This window comes from Octopus bimaculoides, chromosome 18 (assembly GCF_046866305.1).
Source record: "Octopus bimaculoides isolate indiv1 chromosome 18, ASM4686630v1, whole genome shotgun sequence".
Classification (NCBI taxonomy): domain Eukaryota; kingdom Metazoa; phylum Mollusca; class Cephalopoda; order Octopoda; family Octopodidae; genus Octopus; species Octopus bimaculoides.
Window position 1 is genome coordinate 51,820,224 of NC_142945.1, and position 8,631 is coordinate 51,828,854.

The 8,631-nt window shown below is 35.1% G+C and overlaps 1 long non-coding RNA gene across 1 annotated transcript in view; it reads right to left on the bottom strand.

The window, feature by feature from the left end:
- LOC128249872 (uncharacterized) overlaps nucleotides 1–8,387 on the bottom strand; it is an 83,149-nt gene extending 74,762 nt beyond the window's left edge. Inside the window, exon 1 of the long non-coding RNA XR_008266003.2 lies at nucleotides 8,112–8,387. This is a non-coding gene — a long non-coding RNA (uncharacterized LOC128249872). The remainder of the gene's footprint in view (nucleotides 1–8,111) is intronic.
- Between the last annotated feature and the right edge of the window lie 244 nt (nucleotides 8,388–8,631).

Here is an 8,631-nt window from a genome sequence, read left to right on the forward strand (position 1 = left end):
CACAGTATATTTTGTTGTTTTTTTTTGTGTTCTATTAGATAGATGCGATCAAAGCATGCCAGACAATATTTTTTTACACGTCTGGTGTGTCAGCGAAATCTTCAAGCATCACCCACATTGCACAACAAGCTAAAAATAGGACTATAAAATGAGATACAAAGTGAGAAAAGGCGAGAGAAAGCGAGAAAGAAGTAGATATAACAAGTGGAAGATTGAAAATCCGAAAAACGGAAAAGAAAACAGAAAGAAGAGAAATGTTATGCCTTATGTGCAGTACCTGAAGATTGCGCTGAGACACGAGGCGTTAAATAATATTGGCTGGCATCCTTTCATCGCATGATATATATATATATATATATATATGCATATATATTCTTTTTTTTTGTTTTTCTTTCAGTCATTTGAGTGCGGCTATGCTGGAGCACCGCCTTTAGTCGAACAAATAGATCCTAGGCCTTATTCTTTGTAAGCGTAATATTTCTTCCATCGGTCTCTTTTGCGAACCGCTGAGATACAGGGACGTAAACACATCAACATCGGTTGTCAAGAGATGGTAGAGGACAAACACAGGCACACAAATATATACACATATACACGTGTGTGTGTGTGTGTATGTATGTGTGTGTGTGTATTTGCGAATAAGCGATAGGATATATGCCGAAGTATGAAGACATTCTTATATAATCTATTTACATCTTTTTCTCAGTCGCTTATGTATATCTTTCTAGAATTCGTAAAATGTGTGTTGCTACAGGCAAGAATCTTCTGCTTTGAAAGCAACAAATCGAGCAGAATGCTAATAATTTCAGTCGTCATCGACGTCTTATTATGGTTAGCAAGAGGTTTATTAACTGCATCTTTCGTAACATCTCATATATACCACACGTTATCACGAAATTTTCTCCTACATTAATCATCCTGTTGATGTTCGTACAGAATGTTATTCACAGCCTGCTTATTGCAAGACATTCGTTTAACTTTAGTTGTATATTTCGAAAAGGGAATTGGTTGACTGGTTTTTTTTTTTTTGTTTTTTTTTTTTTTACTGAATGAACGTCAGGACAAAATTTAGATTGATATTTAACACCCGGTAAATTTTCAATCTTTTACATAGTTTTAGTTTCTCCTATAGCTATAGATATACGTATATAGACAGACATACTGATATATACATTCATATATATGCACATAGACATATGTATATGCATCCAAGCATACATACATATGTACACACGTATGTATATACCTATATATATATATGTGTGAGTATGTATATATATATATATTATATCATGTATACATATGTATGTATGTATATGTATATATAACACAATATAAAATTCACGGTGCATAGTGCCGAAGATCCCAGCATTTCCATCAACATATAGGAGCAGATACTGCAACAGCTTGTGTTTCAAGGACACACAGTTCTTTAATATCCTTCCAAAATGCCTGAGAGACCTGCTATGGTATGGATGTAAGTGTCTTTAAAACAAAACTGGCGCTCTTCCTGTCAAGGGTTCCAAACGACCCCATCTCACGGCAGGAAATACAGATGAGGGTAGTGGCATCAAACTTCCTTATTGACTAAATACAACATATTAGAGGAGGTTTCAAATAATGGGGTAGAACAGTCAACGGTGGTGTGCAAAACCGTTCACGGGTCTAACCGGATGATGCATACGTAAGAATATATTAAAATATAAAATTTAAGCAGCACTATTGCAATAAATATTATCAATCACATCTACTTAAACTATACACCTCGTGTATTTGCCGGTAGCTGCTAATAGTGTAGTTGAGAATATTCTTTGTTCAAGGCTTCTACGCTCCGCTTGTGAAATAAAATTTACTTCTCTTACAAATATTTTCTGGCACAATTTCTGGGTAGCTTCTTTGTCTTCGAGTTTTTTTTTTTTATCTAATGTCAAGGTAATTCTATTCGAAAGCTACACCTGTCATTGTTTTATGTTTTATAAATACACAAGTGAGTGGTAATTTGTAGAGCGTTAACAATTTGTGCAGCATTCGTCTCATGTGTTCGTATGTGTGTGTTTGCACATGTGTGTGTATGTAATACATGTATACACGCACACACACATACACACACTCATAGTTAAGTATATGTGCACTTATTACGTTCCAGGAAATAAATTAGTTCACTAATATTTGTTTTATAAATGCGCATACACACACATATAAAGACCCACAAACACACACGTTCTTATGTGTTATATATATATATATGTGTGTGTGTGTGTGTGTGTGTATATTTATAATATATTATATATATAATATATATGTGTGTATAATATATATATATTTGCATGTACATCTACATACATACATACGTACATGCTTCGATGTATGTATATATATATATATATATATACACACAGGTTCTGAATAGGAATAGATTATTGTCGAATTTGCTGTTAAAGCACTACAAATATTTCAACATGAAATATTACATCAAAACTCATATATTCCACCCTCCTTCCTCAGATGGTGTTTAGTTTTGCATAAACGATTTGTACTTGTTTCAAATCTGTTTATATGAAAAAAACATTGAGAGTATTGAAAAATCTCTTTAAAAAACTTATAAGCTGTTTAAATATGTTTAGTCTTTTTTAATTATTTCTAAATTTTGTTTTTCTAAAGAGTAGCAGATACAAACAGCAGTCTTTTAGGTGTTGTTTATAAAACTACCACTTTCTTTCGTATAGATCCAGCACAGCTGTTAAAAATATCTGAAGAATTGTATTGATTTTACTGGAACCTTCCTATCAATCGATACAGCTTAGAGAAAACAGAGAATATTTAATGTTCTGAAGAAATAGCTCTTGCTTTTTGGTTATATTTAGGAGAAGCTGTGATTGGAACGAAGGTCAGGGGTCATATGAAATAGTTCATATGTTAAATGTATTGGTTTACCGTCGAGGAACACTTCGTCGCAAAGTGACGCTTTCTGATACTTGTCAATAGAAAGACTGATAGCAACGAGAAGCGGAGGTGTAGGTAGGGGTGCGAAGAAAGAAGGTAGTAAAGGCTGAGAGGTGAGAGGGTAAGAAAAAATAATGAACGGGAAGAAAAGACGAAACACGTGATGGTCAGTGGTCAGGTAAAGAAGATAAGTACAGTGGTAAATATCAAAAAACGATGACGAGAGGTTGATAGAAAATCGACAAAAGGCGGTAAAGAACAAAGTAAAATAAGGCAACTACGAGAATATTAATAAGAATAGTATAACTTTGAGAATGAGTAACAGGGAGAGTAAGATAAAAGCGAGTGGGAAAAGAATTACAGTTGGGAGGATAGAAAGAAATATAACAGGAGCCGCTAAATAGCAAATATATAGAACACAGTGAAGATGATTAGGAAAATTAAAGGAATTTATTAACACCTGCAGGTGAGAAGATTTCTAGCTTAAATGTAAAGCGTTTCTCTCTGCAGCTTCAAGTGTAGATGGACCACGTTACCTCGTATTTGAGCTGTTTATACACACGAAATGCCGGTGTAAATTGTCACAAGTTTTTGAAATCCCATTGCTAAGCTTCAAACATCAAAGTCGTTTAGTACTTTGGTCTGTGATAGATGGGAAAACAGTTTCTTTTAGCAAATGAAATATTTACTTTTACGAACGAAAATGGTTATGGATAATAAGTAGAATAGTGCTTCCATAAAATACCGTGTAGTGTAGTGTGTGTGTGAAGAGCAACCACGTACACATGAATTGAAACCGTGGTTCTGCGATTGTGAGTGCATCTCACTAAGCATTAGGCCATGCGATTTTCCTCACACTCTTTCTCTCTCTCTCCTTGGTAGTCGCTCAGCTCATCTGACAGAGAATTCAGTTGTGCATATATGCGGATGAATTCATCCATATATGGATCATACATAAACACACACATACACGTGTATGTATATATATATATATATATATATATATATACAAATTACATGCTGATAGATAGATAGACACATGCATATCTTCATTTACATGATAGTATTATTGTACAATTTGTAAAAGGTAAAATCGGACTGAACTTATGGGATGACCTGATAATAATGCTTCTATCACTAATGATTTTTTTACGCAGTCCGCCAACTGTTTGCTGCACCAGTGATTTGTTAATCATTAATTTCCTAAATCAGTAGAGACTAAATTTATCTACGCATGTGGTTGATGGTGGATGGTTTTGACACTAAAAACAGCGAAATCTTGATTGCTGGATACTTTTCGTCTGCTACTGATATGCTTTTACGGTTTTTAGGCACGATACATCCACTCGAAGTTCTGTCCCGAGACGAATACCGCAGTTGTATGCCTTTCTACAGTATATCCACGCTAAGTAATATATACAGAATGTTATTACAACACAAAAGTATTTGAGATTGACTTCGGGAAAAATCAAATCATCTGAACCGTAAATTGAAAGTCTATATATCTCTGTTCTAAAAGATAAATGAGATTTATAGACACATAAAAATAGTCGAAAGAAATCCTGCTGAAATCGAAATCCAAATGAAAACTTATTTCCAGAATTCAAAAGATTCAACAAAAATCAAATGAAAGCCATTAACTTGAAACGTATGTCTGTTGAATGGGATTCTGCTTTTAACGTAATCATTTCCAACAAGCAATTACATACAAAGATCAGTGAATGTTTTTGTCTTATATTTACATATCCTGAGTCTGATTGGGATAAGGCCGTACAGTGTAGATGAGAGATGTCGATTTAATCGACCTCAGAACACTATTGTTGTTTTGTTTAGGTTCATGTGGCTCTTGGTAGAAGAAGATGGCATTGTAAATACACGCCCAAATCAATATATATACATATAAGCACACACACAAACATACACGTATACATGGATAGTGTATGTAAGCTATAATTAACTATAGAATAGCTCTATAGATTTCAGCTAACACTGGTGCGTGTAAATTGAACTTAATTGTTAAATATACTTGCTGAAATCCATAGAGATATTAAGTAGTAAATTAAAAGCATCAAAAACGATCGCTGCTAACGCGTCAGTAATTTAAGTTGTTTGTATGTATAACATATATGCGCACGGGTGGGTTTGTGTGTGGAGGGGTACGTGTGTGTGGGGGGTACGTGTGTGTGGGGGGTGTATTGTATATCTTTGTCTCTCTCTTTCTTTGTCTCTCTCTTTCTCTCTCTCTCTCTGTTTATATATAGAACGGGTGACGCGTTGTGTTCTTGAGTAAACACTTCATTTCAACTTGCTCCAGTCCACTCAGGTAACAAAACGAGCAATCCTGCGACGGACCGGCGTCCCGTCCAGGTGGGGAATTCATATACGCCACGGAAACAAGGAAACCGACCCTTATGAGTCGGTTAGATTAGAACCAGGTCCCTGCACCCGTGAGGCCCTTGGGCATCTGTCCACCGTGCCCATATCTTAAGACGGTATTTTTGGAAGCCCCAACCTGTGGAAAATTCAACAAATAATAGTTTCCGTTTCTCTCACCAGTCCCGATGTTTGTGTGGGGAACGGCAGAAAACCTCCTGGGTAACGCGTTTCGGCCTCTCATGTTGTGTTTCCTACTCTAACTAAACAATTATGGCTTCACAGGTTTAGAGACTATCAGAATTTCAGCGAGGAATCAGGTAATATCATTTGAAATACCTGTAACTTCACACCTTTTAATCGAAGAATCGATCTGTGTCGATGCAAAAAGAAATAAGCCGTGGGCAGGTTGTTGTTATCGCTGCTGCCCTTATTGTTGATGTTGTTGTTGCTGTTGTTGTTGTTGCTGTTGTTGTTGTTGTTGATTGTGGTGGTGGTGGGGGGGGGGAATGGTGGTGGTGGTGTCGATGGTACCAGCCCTTATTGAGTGCACCAGTGACCAAACGACTTCTGAGTGCGATTTTCCCGTAGTTTTTTTTATGTGCAATGAATCCAGAATCAAATCTTCCAAGATGTATATTTTTTTTTTAAATGACGGTTGTGATTTCAATAAATATTTATCAGCTATTTCTATAAAATAGAATGACCACGTAGAGGCTCCCTCGTTGGCTAGTTGTTACCAAACGAATAGTTTTATAACACAATTCGATCCCTTTCGTAATAAACTCAATTCAAATCCTATATTTGGCAACTGTATTAACGATCTATATCTACCACTCGCCACTGCCAAGATTGATTTTTTTTTTAACTATCAACAAAAGAAGCACATTTATGGACAAGTTTGTTTGTTGCTGTTGTGTCTGTTATTTTGGAAAATATAAATGGGCAGCGTATTTTATTATATGAAACACTTTTATGAAACTTCATCTCATTTATACATCTGTTTATCTGCTTACGTTTTGTTGTTCAAATATTGTATAATTCTAACTTGAAATATTTGTGTTGTTGCTAGAAATCACTTTTATGATCTAATATATAGCTGCCTTGTTTATGTGATGTTTGCATACATATATATTTATACATATATATATATATATATATATATATATATATATGTGTGAGTGTGCCAAGTTTGTGTCTTGTAATGGCTGATTATATCTGCGCTGATATATATCATGTATAAAGCTGATATGTTCCTTGATTTTCCTTAAAGCTATATAACTTCCTCCTTGTGTTAGACTTTAAATATGATAGAAATATATATATATACATATAACCATCTATCTATTTATCTATCTGTCTATACATCTAACGATCTCTCTCTCTCTCTCTCTCTCTCTCTCTCTCTCCCTCTCTCTCTCTCTCTCTGTATATATATATATATATATATATATATATGGAGAGGGAGGGAGGGAGGGATTGATTTCTAGGTATGTATGTGTAGTGTATGCACGTCAGCAGTCGTCTAGTAGTATTTGTTTGCAAGTGTGAAATATTTTTAAATTACAGAAGCTTGTGGCATTTTTCATATAAACACGTACGTACATACACACATACATACAAACATAAGCACACTCGCATCTACGTGAATATGTAAATATATGCGTGGATGCGTCGTTTTAACACGGGTGTGTTTGCTTGTATGTATGTAATTGCATTATGAAATAGCTTCAAAATATATTATATGAATGAATGCCTTACGGAGCGTAGATCAATACAAGACACAGATATCATTTGCTTTTGAAACACGACATGGATTTTAGACTGGAAATTACTGGTAAAATATTAATGAAACAAAATAAGGAAAACAGCAGCCAAGAGAGATAGACCAGGAAGACGTAAATGGTTGGTTATAAAGTTGATAAATACGGTGTTGAAATTACATGACATTCGTTAGCTGACATCGTGTTTTTTTCTAATATATTTATAGAAGCCCAAGGAACCCATACCATTGTCGCTAACAACGTAAATACTTCTTACTGAACGGCAACAATTATATACATATATATATATACATATATATATATATGTATGTCTGTCTGCCTGTGTGTGTGATAAAGCCTGTATATGATTGGGGATTGTGAGTAAGAATTGGAAGTGGGGGTTGGCGGCTAGGAAGTAATGAAACCCTGTTAAGACCGTTAACATTCCTTCAATGATAAGTAGTGAAACAGTAGATAAACGAGGGTGGCGAATCAATCGCTTTTATTCACCCACCAATAAAGGATCTTTGGTTCGTGTTTCGTTAGCGACTCTAGTAGAAGCACTGAGAAGCCGTCGATAGAGTATCTTCCTGTTAATAACTGCAAAGTCGGTTCTTTTTTTTTATTTTTTTTTTTAGGTTTTTCGTTACTAAAATTTAGTGGGTGGGTAATGGCTCCAATAAAGTAAAATAGGAATGGAGCAGGGTCTATAGGCAAAATATGGATTAGAACCACTACTTTAGAGAGTCTACAAGACTGGTGGGGCGGCGAAGGATGTCACCCTCAAATCGGTAAGCCGGTGGCCTGTCATGAATGCTTGCGACAGAGTGGACTCCGCGAAAGAGACTCAGGGACGCAGTAGTGGTACTAAACCAGGTGACCAAATAAGTCTGCTGAAGGAGAAATAAACCAAGTTTCTGTATTCAATGACAGAGAATATATGAAGTAATCATTATTCAAATTACCAAATAAAAATTGCAAACCATTGCTAACCATAGACAATTTAGGAGAAAATGGGAATTGTAAACTTACCATTTCTTTCGGAAATTCCTCAGTAGCTAAAGTAAACTAAATTAGAATATCCATAACAGAGAACCGAAACCGACGTAATGGTCTCGGGTGTCCATAAATTACTATGTTACACCGCGACAGTTTCTATAGAACACATTAATATATTCAACTACGCACTTTGTTTTGCTGAATACAACAGAAAACCACGGAGGTCGTGAAAAACGTAGGCTATTATATACAATGTACAAAATATTATAATGAGATTTTTATCAATGTTTGATAAAATGTTGTAAGCAATATCCTCAAATTCGCCTAAGTGAATGTGCTGTAATTACAGAAAGCTACGTTTAAATGAGATGACAAAAGGTGTTGACATCGTTTTACAGAACCAAAAGAAATAAACATTATATTGTGTTCTTAAACAATGGTTTGAGAGGATGCAACTAAACAATGTGTCTGTAGCAATAACCTATTTCACTAATATTTCTATATTATTGATAATTGTAGTGGAAATTATTAAAGTAGAAATTTGAAATACGGA